Source organism: Muntiacus reevesi, chromosome 18, assembly GCF_963930625.1.
Source record: "Muntiacus reevesi chromosome 18, mMunRee1.1, whole genome shotgun sequence".
Lineage (NCBI taxonomy): Eukaryota > Metazoa > Chordata > Mammalia > Artiodactyla > Cervidae > Muntiacus > Muntiacus reevesi.
This window is the reverse complement of record NC_089266.1, coordinates 59,318,084-59,331,945: the sequence shown is the minus strand read 5'-3', so window position 1 is coordinate 59,331,945 and position 13,862 is coordinate 59,318,084. Positions and strand designations below refer to the sequence as shown.

General features: G+C 38.8%; 1 pseudogene; it reads right to left on the bottom strand.

Moving 5' to 3' along the window:
- LOC136150205 (RNA-binding protein with serine-rich domain 1-like) overlaps positions 1 to 11,131 on the bottom strand; it is a 75,087-nt pseudogene extending 63,956 nt beyond the window's left edge.
- Positions 11,132 to 13,862: the final 2,731 nt, after the last annotated feature.

Sequence of the window (13,862 nt, the reverse complement as noted above, 5' to 3'; positions counted from 1 at the left end):
GAGGCAGATGGGCAAAAGAAGTCTCTGCTGATATCAAGGCTTCAAATCCTTGTATAGTTCAAGTGGAGGAGAGGAAAGTGATCTAGATCCTTTGTCCAGACATCATAACTGTCTACTGAAAAAAATACACCTAAAAGTTGAGATCTATATTCTATTTGGCAAAAATTTTTAGAACTTCAGGCCCTGGAAATAGCATCTCAAGTAACCCTGAGAGAATGGCTCTGAGGAGGTGGGGAGAAGAGTCAGGTTATATGGAATTTTTGCAGTAAATGGCAGGTAGTCTGAACATCAAAAGTTATGGTTAATTAGAGGAAACTAGTAACTTGGGTTAAGGAATCTAGTGTTTTTCTATGTATGGGAAGATGTAAGTGTCTGGGCTCACTGAAATTATTCCTTGGATATGCACCTCAGCCATCCAGGGCCAGTATCCTGTGTTTTCACTTCCTGAATTTCCTTTCCTCAGGGCTCACTATAGGGAGTGGCTACAGTCTAATAGATGTTAGCTGGAGAGTAGTTTTCTCCTTCTTGAGTTCCCTCAGGGCTCTCCAGTTCGCATTGGTGGGATAATCACTTATGAATGTGACATTCAACAAGTAAGTGATGATGATGATGATATTTGCACTTCACCCAAATATTACCCCAGAATCTATCTAAAATCAGAAATTTATGATATCACTATTTCAAGTCAATCAGAGTAGGTATATGAGTCAAAATTGATTTGTGTTCTCTGACCTTGCACTGATGACATCCCTCGCACTGATGACAAAATTAGGGTCTGACTATTTTGCTTGGTCAGTTTCCTCTGCTACTGAAGTTCCAATATGCCCTGGCATTAATATCTCATTTTCAGAAATGAAATACCCTCCCTTGTGTCCCATCTACTGGACTGAATGTTAGTGTTCCCCCAAAATTCATACTTTGAAACAATCCTCAATTTGATTATACCTGGAGTTGGGGCATTTGAGAGGAGACTAGGTCATGAACATGGATCCCTCATAAATGGAATTTTGTCCTTTAAAAAAAGACCCCAGAAAGATCACTTGTTCCGTCCATCATGTGAAATTACAGTGAAAGTGAAAGTCGTTCAGTTTTGTCAGACTCTGTGACACCATGGACTATACAGTCCATGGAATCCTCCAGGCCAGAATACTGGAATGGGTAGCCTTTCCCTTCTTCAGGGGATCTTCCCAACCCAGGGATAGAACACAGGTCTCCCACATTGCAGGCAGATTCTTTACCAGCTGAGCCACAAGGGAAGCCCAAAGTTATAGTGAGGTGAAAACTATATCTGAATTAGGAAGTGGGTCTCTACCAGACATTACTAATGCCTTGACCTTGGACTTCCAAGCCCCCAGAACTGTTATAAGCCATCTAGTCTATGGTATTCTGTTATAGCAGCAAGAACAGACTAAAAACACCATCTTGAGTCTTGAATTTTCCTTGACATGAGTTACATTTCTTGAAGCTATTTCATACCACTATGTCTACTTTGGAGAATATAATAATAAACTTAAGAGCAGCATATATATATTACATAGTATATATATATTTCTTCCCAAAATATAGTATACATTTTCTTCCCATTGATGTTCACATGTAGCCTTTTCCTGTTCATGCTTGATCATTGTCAAGGGGCTTTTATCTCTGTCATACCTGGCTATCATCTTCATGATGTCATGGATAGCCTGCTGGTTCAAGAGGAATGGAAAAAGGTGTAGAACAGAACTATATCCTTGGGACCATCAGTAAATTCCCCTCTGGGATTTGACCCCAGTAGTAAATTTCCCTCTTGTCACCAGAGCTACATCCTCTAGGAGTGTCCCTCATGTGGTCTGCATGGACCCTTCTGTTGTGGCCCTGTTGTGGGCATAGTGATAGGTGGGGTTGATCCTTGGTTACAGTTGACTGCCAGATCCTGCTTTGTAGAGAGGCTGCTGGCCTGCTGTTGGACAGGGTGAGGTTCTGACATGGCTGGCCATATGGTCCAAGGAGTCTGGTCTATTTGGAGGGAGGAAACTAGGACAGGTGGCATCAGGTCATAGGGCATTGCAGGGCATATGCTGGTTCAGTGGTGGGCAGGGAAGTCTTCAATTCACACTAGCAGGCTATAGAGAGAGTTCCAAAATTGTTTTTGTGAAGGACACTGGTGTCCTTGTAGTAGAATGAATTCACCAAAATGAGCTATCACCAAGTTTCTACATTACCAGTAGAGGTCCAAGTTACCTCCTGCCTCTCCAGGAGGCTTTCCAAGATTAGTAAATGGGTCTGACCCAGACTCCTTTTAAATTACTGTCTCAGTACTGGGAAACAAATCATGTGACATTTTGTGTGCACCCATTAACAGCAGAGTCTCTATTTACAGTCACCCAGCCCTCTTGTATACAGCAAGTGTGGCTTCAAAGTCATATGTTATGGGGCTCTTATTCTCAATGTGGGACCTCTGAGATTGGAAACCCCATAGACTGGCCTCTAGATCCTTGGAAAGTACCTCTGCAACTGATTATTCTCCACATTGTCAGTTGTCTGCTTGGAGGTGTGGGTTTTGACTGTATCACACCTCTGCTACTTCTACCTATACTGTTGTGATTCCTTCTTTTTATCTTTACTTGTGGAAATCTTTTCTGATAGTCTTCAGGTCATTCTCACCAATAGTTACTGCCAGGGAAATTAAATAGATAGTCTTGTTCAGGCTTCAGAGACAAAGCAGAGTAGGCCTCTGACCTTGCTTCTAACCTGCCTGGACACTGATGGTGAGTTGACTGAAACATTGTCTTCTGTGAGTGTAAGACTTGCAGCACCATAGATAAGATGGGGGAGGGATCTTGAGATTGTTGAGCCCCTGGAGGGGGCCTAGGCAGCCAAGCCCCAGGCTTAACAACATTCCAAGTTTTACATGACAAAGTCAACAGATTTAACATGAAACCCGGAGCTGCAATTTGGTCACAGATTGATGATGAAATCAGTTTGTGTCCTGAGATTGTAAACAGGAATCCCAAACTGCAATCTTCAAAGTCTCACCTACAGAGAGGATATGGTGCCTGGGACCTTTTCCCAGTTGGGACTTCATATGTGCTGTGATATGGGAATTCCCAGCGCTGATTAAGTCTGGGTGTTGTTTAAAATCCAATTTGGTGATGTATCCTCTGCTCTATTTCTCTTTTCTTTTAATGTTAGCATTTTGAAAGTAAGCTAGATAATTCTCTAATAAATATTTGTATTATTTATTTGTATATAATGAGTTGCTTATTTTGTTAACAAATCCTTTGAACCTCAGGTGAAAGCGAAACCTTTTGGCAAAATATTAATTGGCAGTGCGAGCAGGGTTGTGAGTTAAAACACCACTCTTTAAGAAAAAAGAGATTAAAGTTGATGAAGTTTTTATTCCCAGGTGGGAAGATTCACCTTTACTGCATGTTAGCTAATTAATGGAATGTATTCACTGAATTGTGTGAGAATTGGAACCTTAAATTAAAGCAGGCCAAACCTTTAGACGTTATTAGATGTTTGTGACTTGCACTGGTTGAGAAAGGTTAAGAATTGTGCTGGATCCTCCTCTCTGTCTACCATAAGGTACATGAATTTAACTTAAAATTGTCTGAAGAGAAGTTACAATTGGAAAAATAATTAAGCAATTTGTGAGGATGATTATCCATGTTATAATGCCAAAATTATATTTTAGTTGATCAAATCTTCACTTTTTAAGCTTCACTTATGGCTCAGCTGGTAAAGAATCTGCCTACATTGCAGGACACCAAGGTTCAATCCATGGGTTGGCAAGATGTCCTGGAGAAGGGAAAGGCTACCCACTCCAGTATTCTTGCCTAGGATTCTCCAGTATTCTTGCCTGGAGAATCCCATGGGCTGAAGAGACTGTTAAAAAGTCCTGCCTAGGAAAAAGCTTGAAGTTAACCTTTGCCAGGACATCCCTGGTGGCTCAGATGGTAAAGAATCCACCTGCAATGTGGGAGATCTTGGTTGATCCCTGGATTGGGAAGATCCCCTGAAGGATATCAGGGACAGAGGAGCCTGGTGGGCTCCATGGGATTGCAAAGAGTTGGAGATGATTGAAGTGATTTAGCACAGCACACAACCTTTGCCATGTCCTTGAAATTTGCCTGAGACCTCAGGCAAATTAGAATTTCAAGCCAAGAAAAATTTAAAAAGAGAGAGAGAGAGAAAAGAGTCAAAGAGACATTTTAAATTTCAAGTGGAAAACAATGAGATCTCTGTTAGTCTCTGTCTGGATTTATCTGTTACAAGAGAAATTAACCTAAATGAATTTCAGGTTCACGTGAACTGGTACATATTCAATATTAAATATCCAATATTAATGCTTGTTAATCTAATTAAGATATGTCTTGAATCATCCACAATGTGTAACACTTTCATTGTGCCTAGCTTTAATGTAAGCTACATTTGTCAAAAAGGAAAGTAAATCGAGTAAAGAAACTTTTTTTTTAAAGGGAAAATATGTGAGACAAGGGCTTTTAGATAAACTCTATTAAGAATAGTTTAATAGAGTTTACATTAATAAAGTATTAACAATACTTTAGAATTGTCCGTCTAAAATAGTCTCTCCAGATTGGGGTAACTTGAATTTCTAGGGTTGCGCTAAACTAAGTCATGAAAGTTTGTTGAATAGCTAGGTCATTTTCAAATAAAATAAGATTTTGAAATGTTAATTATTGAACACCAACTTCCTCTTACAGGGAAACTAAAGAAAATTGGGGCTACTAATGAATATGTTTGGTGTCATCTTGAGAAGTTCTCTATAAGAAAGCAAATATTTTTAGAAACTATCACTAGTATTTATGTTCCCAGATCTATAGAATACTAATATAAAGGACAATTTATGGTTACTTAGTGAAAATAGGATGTGTGTTTTCAGTGAAAAAGAAAAAAAAAAGTATGAGAAATGAAATCACATTTTATTAGGAAAAAAAAGAAAGTAGGTCTGACTTACGGGTGGCTGTTTCTAAATGTGAAAAGTGAACTTAAAAAGAGAGAGAGGTTTTATAGAAAGTGGATCCCAAGAAAAGAGTTTTGTGTGTAACACAAGTTTTCTTGAGATGCTGAACTGCATTTGCTAATGTATTTTAAATTTCTTTATCTCTGAAGTGCTATTTTCTATATTTACCTTTGAAATCTTTTGTTAACTTTAGCTAATTGAATAATTGCTGTTTCACAATGACCTATATATTCCTATCTGACTGATTGTTATAAACCCTGGGTAGCCATTCCCTTCTCCAAGAGATCTTCCCAACCCAGGGATCGAACCCAGTTCTTCCACATTGCAGGCAGTTCTTTACCAGCTGAGCCTCAAAGGAAACCCAAGAATACTGGAGTGGGTAGCCTGTCCCTTCCCCAGTGTATCTCCCCAACCCAGGAATGGAACTGGAGTCTCCTGCATTGCAGGCGGATTCTTTACCAACTGACTGATCAGGGAAGCCCATCATTAATATGGGCTTTAATAAGTGTTATATATCACAGCAATGACCAGGTTGCTTTGTCAATTGCAATATATTCAGATTTTAAACATGACTTGTTATGGTTTCACTCTGATGATGCTAAAATGCTGCTAGTTCTTCAAGATTTTTTGAAAAGACTAAGATTAATCAAATAAACAAATTTGATTATGAACAGTAAGCTGGTACCAGACTGGAATTTGGTTTTCTCTCTCTGTTAAGAGAACAGAGTTTTCTTGAAAATGAAAGTCTCTCAGTCATGTCCGACTCTCTGCGACCCCTTGGACTATATAGTCAATGTAATTCTCCAGGCCAGAATACTGCAATGGGCAGCCTTTCCCTTCTCCAGGGCATCTTCCCAACCCAAGGATCAAATCCAGGTCTCCCGCATTGCAGGCAGATTCTTTACCAACTGAGCTATCAGGAAAGTCTTATAGTTTTCTTAGAATGCTGTTTCTGACAACAGATTGTGAATTTGTCTTTCTTGTCTATATTTGTTTTTAAATCTTTTGTTAATTTGGTAAAGTAAATAACTATTATTTCACAATGATCTATAAAGATTATGGTACATGTATATAAAACTCCTTTTGCTTCTACAAAATTAACCCCTCATTGTCAAACTATTGCTATCCTGATATACTTAAAACATGTCAATCATATACTCCTAAATTGGAGAATTTAAAATGGGTAAGCAACAGTTGTAAATCAAGCAGCCAGGGCTATGGGATACTGAAGATGGCTCCTTGGCTTTTCCTGGATCCTTGACAAACCTTATTTTTATTTGAGGTTTCATTTTGTCCTGCCTTCCCTGGCTTCAAGGTTAATGCCCTCTCAACGGAAAATGTTTATATTTCACTGAACATTACATTCTAGTTTTCTTACTCACTTCTGAGATAGTTCCTTTTGTTACATTGTACTGTTAAGATTTTAATTAAGTTGTTAAAAGGGCAGTCTAACTATCCTTCTAAAGCTTCTATCAGTAGTCAATCTTTAGATAAACATCAAATGCTCCATGATGTACAACCAGGAGATTCAGTTCAGTTCAGTTGCTCGGTCATGTCCGATTATTTGCGACTCCATGAATCGCAGCACGCCAGGCCTTGCTATCCATCACCAACCCATGGAGTTTACTCAAACTCATGTCCGTCGAGTCAGTGATGCCATCCAGCCATCTGGTCCTCTGTCGTCCCCTTCTCCTCCTACCCCCAATCCCTCCCAGCATCAGGGTCTTTTCCAATGAGTCAACTTTTCCCATGAGGTGCCCAAAGTATTGGAGCTTAAGCTTCAGCATCAGTCCTTCCAATGAACACACAGGACTGATAGCATTTAGGAAGAACTGGTTGGATCTCCTTGTAGCCCAAGGGGCTCTCAAGAGTTTTCTCATGGACACCTTATCTTTGACAAAGGAGAAAAAAACATACAATGGAAAAAAGAACCTCTTTAACAAGTGGTGCTGGGAAAACTGGTCAACCACTTGTAAAAGAATGAAACTAGAACACTTTCTAACAGCATACACAAAAATAAACTCAAAATGGATTCAAGATCTAAATGTAAGACCAGAATCTATAAAACTCCTAGAGGAGAACATAGGCAAAACACTCTCTGACATAAATCACAGCAAGATCCTCTATGACCCATCTCCCAGAATATTGGAAATAAAAGCAAAACTAAACAAATGGGACCTAATGAAACTTAAAAGGTTTTGCATAACAAAGGAAACTATAAGCAAGGTGAAAAGATAGCTTTCAGAATGGGAGAAAAAAAAAGCAAATGAAGAAACAGACAAAGGATTAATCTCAAAAATATACACGTAACTCCTGCAGCTCAATTCCAGAAAAATAAATGACCTAATCAAAAAATAGTCCAAAGATCTAAACAGACATTTCTCTAAAGAAGACATACAGATGGCTAACAAACACATGAAAAGATGCTCAACATCACTCTTTATCAGAGAAATGCAAATGAAAACCTCAATGAGGTACCATTACACGCCAGTCAGGATGGCTACTATCCAAAAGTCTAGAAGCAATAAATGCTGGAGAGGGTGTGGAGAAAAGGGAACCCTCTTACACTGTTGGTGAGAATGCAAACTAGTACAGTCACTATGGAGAACAGTGTGGAGATTCCTTAAAAAACTGGAAGTAGAACTGCCATATGACACAGCAATCCCACTCCTGGGCATACACACCAAGGAAACCAGATCTGGAAGAGACACGTGTACCCCAATGTTCATTGCAGCACTGTTTGTAATAGCCAGGACATGGAAGCAACCTAGATGCCCATCAGGAGACGAATGGATAATGAAGCTGTGGTACATATACACCATGGGATATTACTCAGCCATTAAAAACAATTCATTTGAATCAGTTCTAATGAGATGATAAAACTGGAGCCCATTATACAGAGTGAAGTAAGCCAGAAAGATAAAGACCAATACAGTATACTAACGCATATATATGGAATTTAAAAAGCTGGTAATGATAACCCTATATGCAAAACAGAAAAAGAGACACGGATGTACAGAACAGACTTTTAGACTCTGTACAAGAAGGCGAGGGTGGGATGTTCTGAGAGAACAGCATTGAAACAAGTATACTATCAAGGGTGAAACAGATCACCATTCCAGGTTGGATGCATGAGACAAGTACTCAGGGCTAGTGCACTGGGAAGACCCAAAGGGATGGGATGGAGAGGGAGGCTGGAGGGGGGATCGGGATGGGGAACACATGTAAATCCATGGCTGATTCATGTCAATGTATGGCAAAAACCACTACAGTTTGTAAAGTAATTAGCCTCCAACTAAAAAAAAATAAATGGAAGGAGGGGGGACGGGCAGAAAGAGAGAGAGAGAGAGAGAGAGAGAGAGAGAGAGAGAGAGAGTTCTCCAACACTACAGTTCAAAAGCATCATTTATTCGGTGCTCAGCTTTCTTCACAGTCCAACTCTCACATCCATACATGATCACTGGAAAAACCAGAGCCTTGACCAGACGGACCTTTGTTGGCAAAGTAGTGTCTCTTATTTTTAATATGCTATCTAGGTTGGTCATAAATTTCCTTCCAAGGAGTAAGTGTCTTTTAATTTCATGGCTGCAATCACCACCTACAGTGATTTTGGATCCCCCAAAAATAAAGTCTGACATTGCTTCCACTGTTTCCCCATCTATTTTCCATGAAGTGATGGGACCAGATGCAATGATCTTAGTTTTCTGAGTGTTGAGCTTTAAGCCAACTTTTTCATTCTCCTCTTTTACTTTCATCAAGAGGCTTTTTAATTCCTTTTCACATTATGCCATAAGGGTGGTGTCATCTGCATATCTGAGGTTATTGATATTTCTCCGGCAATCTTGATTCCTGCTTGTGCTTCTTCCAGCCCAGCATTTCTCATGAAATACTCTGCATATAATTAAATAAGCAGGGTGACAATATACAGCCTTGACATACTCCTTTTCCTATTTGGAACAAGTCTGTTTTTCCATGTCCAGTTCTAGTTGTTGTTTCCTGACTTGCGTATAGGTTTCTCAAGAGTCAGGTAAGGTGGTCTCATATTCTCATCTCTTTCAGAATTTTCAAGAGTTTATTGTGATCCACACAGTCAAAGGCTTTGGCGTAGTCAAATAACAGAACTAGATGTTTTTCTGGAACACTCTTGTTTTTTCAATGATCCAGTGGATGTTGGCAATTTGATCTCTGGTTCCTCTGCATTTTCTAAAACCTGCTTGAACATCTGGAAGTTCACAATTCATGTATTGCTGAAGCCTGGCTTGGAGAATTTTGAGCATTACTTTACTAGCGTGTGAGATGATTCTAATTGTGTGGTAGTTTGAGCATTCTTTGGGATTGCTTTTCTTTAGGACTGGAATGAAAACTGATCTTTTCCAGTCCTGTGGCCACTGCTGAGTTTTCCAAATTTGCTGGCATACTAAGTGAAACACTTTCACAGCATCATCTTTCAGGATTTGAAATAGCTCAACTTGACTTTCATCACATCCACTAGCTTTGTTCATAGTGACGCTTTCTAAGGCCCACTTGACTTCACATTCCAGGATGTCTGGCTCTAGGTGAGTGATCACACCATGGTGGTTATCTGGGTCATGAAGATCTTTTTTGTACAGTTCTTCTGTGTATTCCTGCCACCTCTTCTTGATTTCTTCTGCTTCTATTAGGTCCATACCAGTACTGTTCTTTATCAAGTCCATCCTTGCATGAAATGTTCCCTTGATATCTCTAATTTTCTTGAAGAGATCTCTAATCTTTCCCATTCTGTTATTTTCCTCTATTTCTTTGCATTGATTTCTGAGGAAGGCTTCTTATCTCTCCTTGCTATTCTTTGGAAGTCTGCATTCAAATGGGAATATCTTTCCCTTTCTCCTTTGCTTTTCTCTTCTCTTCTTTTCACAGCTATTTAGAAGGCCTCCTCAGGCAGCAATTTTGCTTTTTTCCATTTCTTTTCCATGGGGATCTTGGTCTCTGTCTCCTATACAATTTCACAAACCTCCGTCCATAGTTCATCAGGCACTCTGTCTATCAGATCTAGTCCCTTAAATCTATTTCTCACTTTCACTATACAGTCAAAAGGGATTTGATTTAGGTCATACCTGAAAGGTCTAGCAGTTTTCCCTACTTTCTTCAATTAAGTCTGAATTTTGCAATAAGGAGTTCATGATCTGAGCCACAGTCTGCTCCCGGTCTTACTTTCGCTGACAGTATAGAACTTCTCCATCTTTAGCTGCAACGAATATAATCAATCTGATTTTGGTACTGACCATCTGGTGATGTCCATGTGTAAAGTCTTCTGTTGTTCGAAGAGGGTATTTGCTATGACCAGTGCGTTCTCTTGGCAAAACTCTATTACCTTTGCCTTGCTTTATTCTGTACTTCAAGGCCAAATTTGCCTGTTACTCCAGGTGTTTCTTGACTTCCTCCTTTTGCATTCCAGTTCCCTATAATGAAAAGAACATCTTTTTCGTGTGTTAGTTCTAAAAGGTCTTGTTGGTCTTCAAACAACCGTTTGACTTCAACTTCTTCAGCGTTATTGGTTGGGGCATAGGCTTGGATTACTGTGATATTGAATGGTTTGCCTTGGAAATGAACAGAGATCATTCTGTCATTTTTGAGATTGCATCCAAGTACTGCATTTCGAACTCTTCTGTTGACCATGATGGCTTCTCCTTTTCTTCTAAGGAATTCCTACCCACAGTAGTAGATATAATGGTCATCTGAGTTAAATTCACCCATTCCAGTCCATCTTAGTTTGCTGATTCCTAGAATGTCGACATTCACTCTAGCCATCTTCTGTTTGACCACTTCCAATTTGTCTTGATTCATGGACCTAACATTCCAGGTTCCTATGCAATATTGCTCTTCACAGCATCAGACCTTGCTTCTATCACCAGTCACATCCACCACCGGATATTGTTTTTGCTTTGGCTCCATCCCTTCATTCTTTCTGGAGTTATTTCTCCACTGATCTCCAGTAGCACACTGGGCACCTACCGACCTCTGGAGTTCTTCTTACAGTATCCTATCATTTTGTCTTTTCATACTGTTCATGGGGTTCTCAAGGCAAGAATACTAAAGTGGTTTGCCTTTCCCTTCTCCAGTGGATCACATTCTGTCAGACCTCTCCACCATGACCTGACCGTCTTGGGTGGCCCCCCACGGCATGGCTTATTTTCATTGAGTTAGACACGACTGTGATCCTGTGATCAGACTGGCTAGTTTTCTGTGATTATGGTTTTAGCGTGTCTGCCCTCTGATGCCCTCTCACAACACCTACCGTCTTACTTAGGTTTCTCTTACCTTGGATGTGGGATATCACTTCACGGCTGTTCCAGCAAAGCCAGCCGCTGCTCCTTACCTTGGACGAGGGCTATCTCCGCATGGCCGCCCCTCTTGACCTTGAACTTGGAGTAGCTCCTCTTAGCCCTCCTACACCCACAGGAGAAGATTAACCGCACCAGGAGATTAACACCTGTCTATACTCATTTAACTAAGTCATATGACCTGGGATATATTGGACTATGCCTAATGAAAATCCTTGACTTAAATTCTTGCTTGTGACCTTACTAATAACTGCTAGCTGTATTATTTTCTATGTTGCCTTTTTAGAAAGTTGTTGTCTTTTACATTACCAAGTTTGTCACTGAGCCACCGATAAAACGATGATATATATATATATATATATATATATATATATAATTCCATATGAGATCATTGATTGTAATAATGCAACTCTAGGTATGGGAAGAAGCAACAAGAGGGTATATTTTCCAGGACCAAGAGGCTAGTAAGATAGGAATGGTCTGGAGACTTGCTATTCACAGGGGATAGTCCAATAACAGCACACTGAGTGGTCTATCAATGAAACCTTCACTCGACCTAGAAATGACTGAGTAATTGTCTTCTGTGAGTGTAAGACTTGCAGCACCATAGATAAAATGGAGGAGGAATCTTGAGATTGTTGAGCTCCTGGAGGGAGCCTAGGCAGCCAAGCCCCAGGCTTAGCAACATTCCAAGTTTTACATGACAAAGCCAACAGCTTTAACATGAAACCAGAGCTGCAATTTAGTCACAGATTGATGATGAAACCAGATGCATCTGGGATTATAAGTGGGAATCTCGGAATGTAATCTTCAAGGTCTCACCCACAGAGAGGAAATGGTGTCTGGGATCTTTTTCCAATTGGGACTCCAAATGTACTGTGACATGGACTTCCCAATGCTGATTAAGTCTGGATGTTGGCTAAAACCCAATGTGGTGATGTATCCTCTGTTTATTCTATTTCTCTTTTCCTTTAATGTTAGTGTACTGAAAGTAAGCTAGATGATTCTCTAATAAGTATTTATATTACCTATTTTTATATAACAAGTGGTTTTTTTGTTAACAAATTCTTTGAAACTGAGATTAAAGTTAAAACTTTCAGCAAAACAGCTACTCAGTAAATAGATATAATTTTGGTGTGTCCGTGATGTGAGCTCAGGGTCTTCCTACTCTGTCATTTTGTCCACTCTTCCAAAATGATATAAAATATTTTAATACTAAAGAAAACCCATTTTGTGTTATATGCAAGTGGACAAAGCCATGTGTCAGATCCTAAATGGTATTTACGTCCCTTTGAATATATTGAAAATACGGGGGGAAAAAGAAAAAAAAAAAAAAAAAAAACTCTTATTTTAAAATGCTAATATTTATAATATGCTAGATACTGTATACTATGCAGTTATTTGATCATATGATAGAAACTTTTAGGTAAAAATATAACATTTGAAAGGCAGTGTAGTTTCAAAAATATTTTGTAAGGTAAATGAAGAAATGTTTGTTGCTTGAAGTTGTGTTTTAGGTCATACTGAAATATTGTTCCAGGTCAAGGGATACCCATCAGTACCAGAAACTGTTGCAAACAGAATTCAATGCTTAGTTAGTATACAACCTATTGTCAATCCAATCTCTTTGACTCAGTATTTAACTATAGAAGATAGTAAGAACACTAGGTTTGTTCCCAGGGTTTTTGTCAATATCAAATGGGAAAAATTGTCTAATTTTTCATGCATTTTAAAATGCAATACAAGCTAGTATTAATGTTGCTTACTTTTATGTAAGCATTAACCAGTGATATGGCTTTTCTTGTACCCTTTGCTTTGGAGACGATTTTGCAGTGAACTGGCTTTGGAGGAACTTAAAAGTTTAAGTAGAGAATTCTGAAAAATGCTCCTTTTACCACTCATTATATCCTCTGTAAAGGATAACTTTAATGGGGATGACAGGTGACTGTTTATTGAGTTATAAAAAACTAGGCCTTTTCAGAGTTTCATTTTACTTAAAGTCTTTCAAAAAGGGCTTTGAGAGTTTACTTTGAAATATAGCATCCTTATCTCTTAATCATTATGCCTCTTACCTCTGAAATACACTAATATTAGCTTTGTGAAGGGGAATTTACTACTCGCCCCAGAGGTATTGCAATAATCACTGGGTAATAAAAAAGGCAATACTTTTCTCACTTGTAGAAAGACTGGAGCTTCTATGAGTTGTCATCACTTTAGTAAATTGAATGATTTTTCTTATGGAAACGTAGAGAATGGATGAAATGCACATTAAGGAGTTGTCTGAATAGGGGTATAGGGCTATATATCGACATTTCAGCATTATCTGAGTTGTGTATTGAGTGACTTTGTCAAATTAAAATGAATGACAGGTCAAAATAATATATATATATATATATATCACTCTTTCTCACTACATAGAAAACTTATTAAATATTCTTTAATTCTGAGAGTCTAAAATTCAACTATCTAATATTCTTAGCCAACTTATGTTACAGAGACAAGGTTTCTTTAAACACTTTGTGAAGGAAACACAGAGAAATGTGAAATTCTAACTCTATTCTAGCAAACAGTTA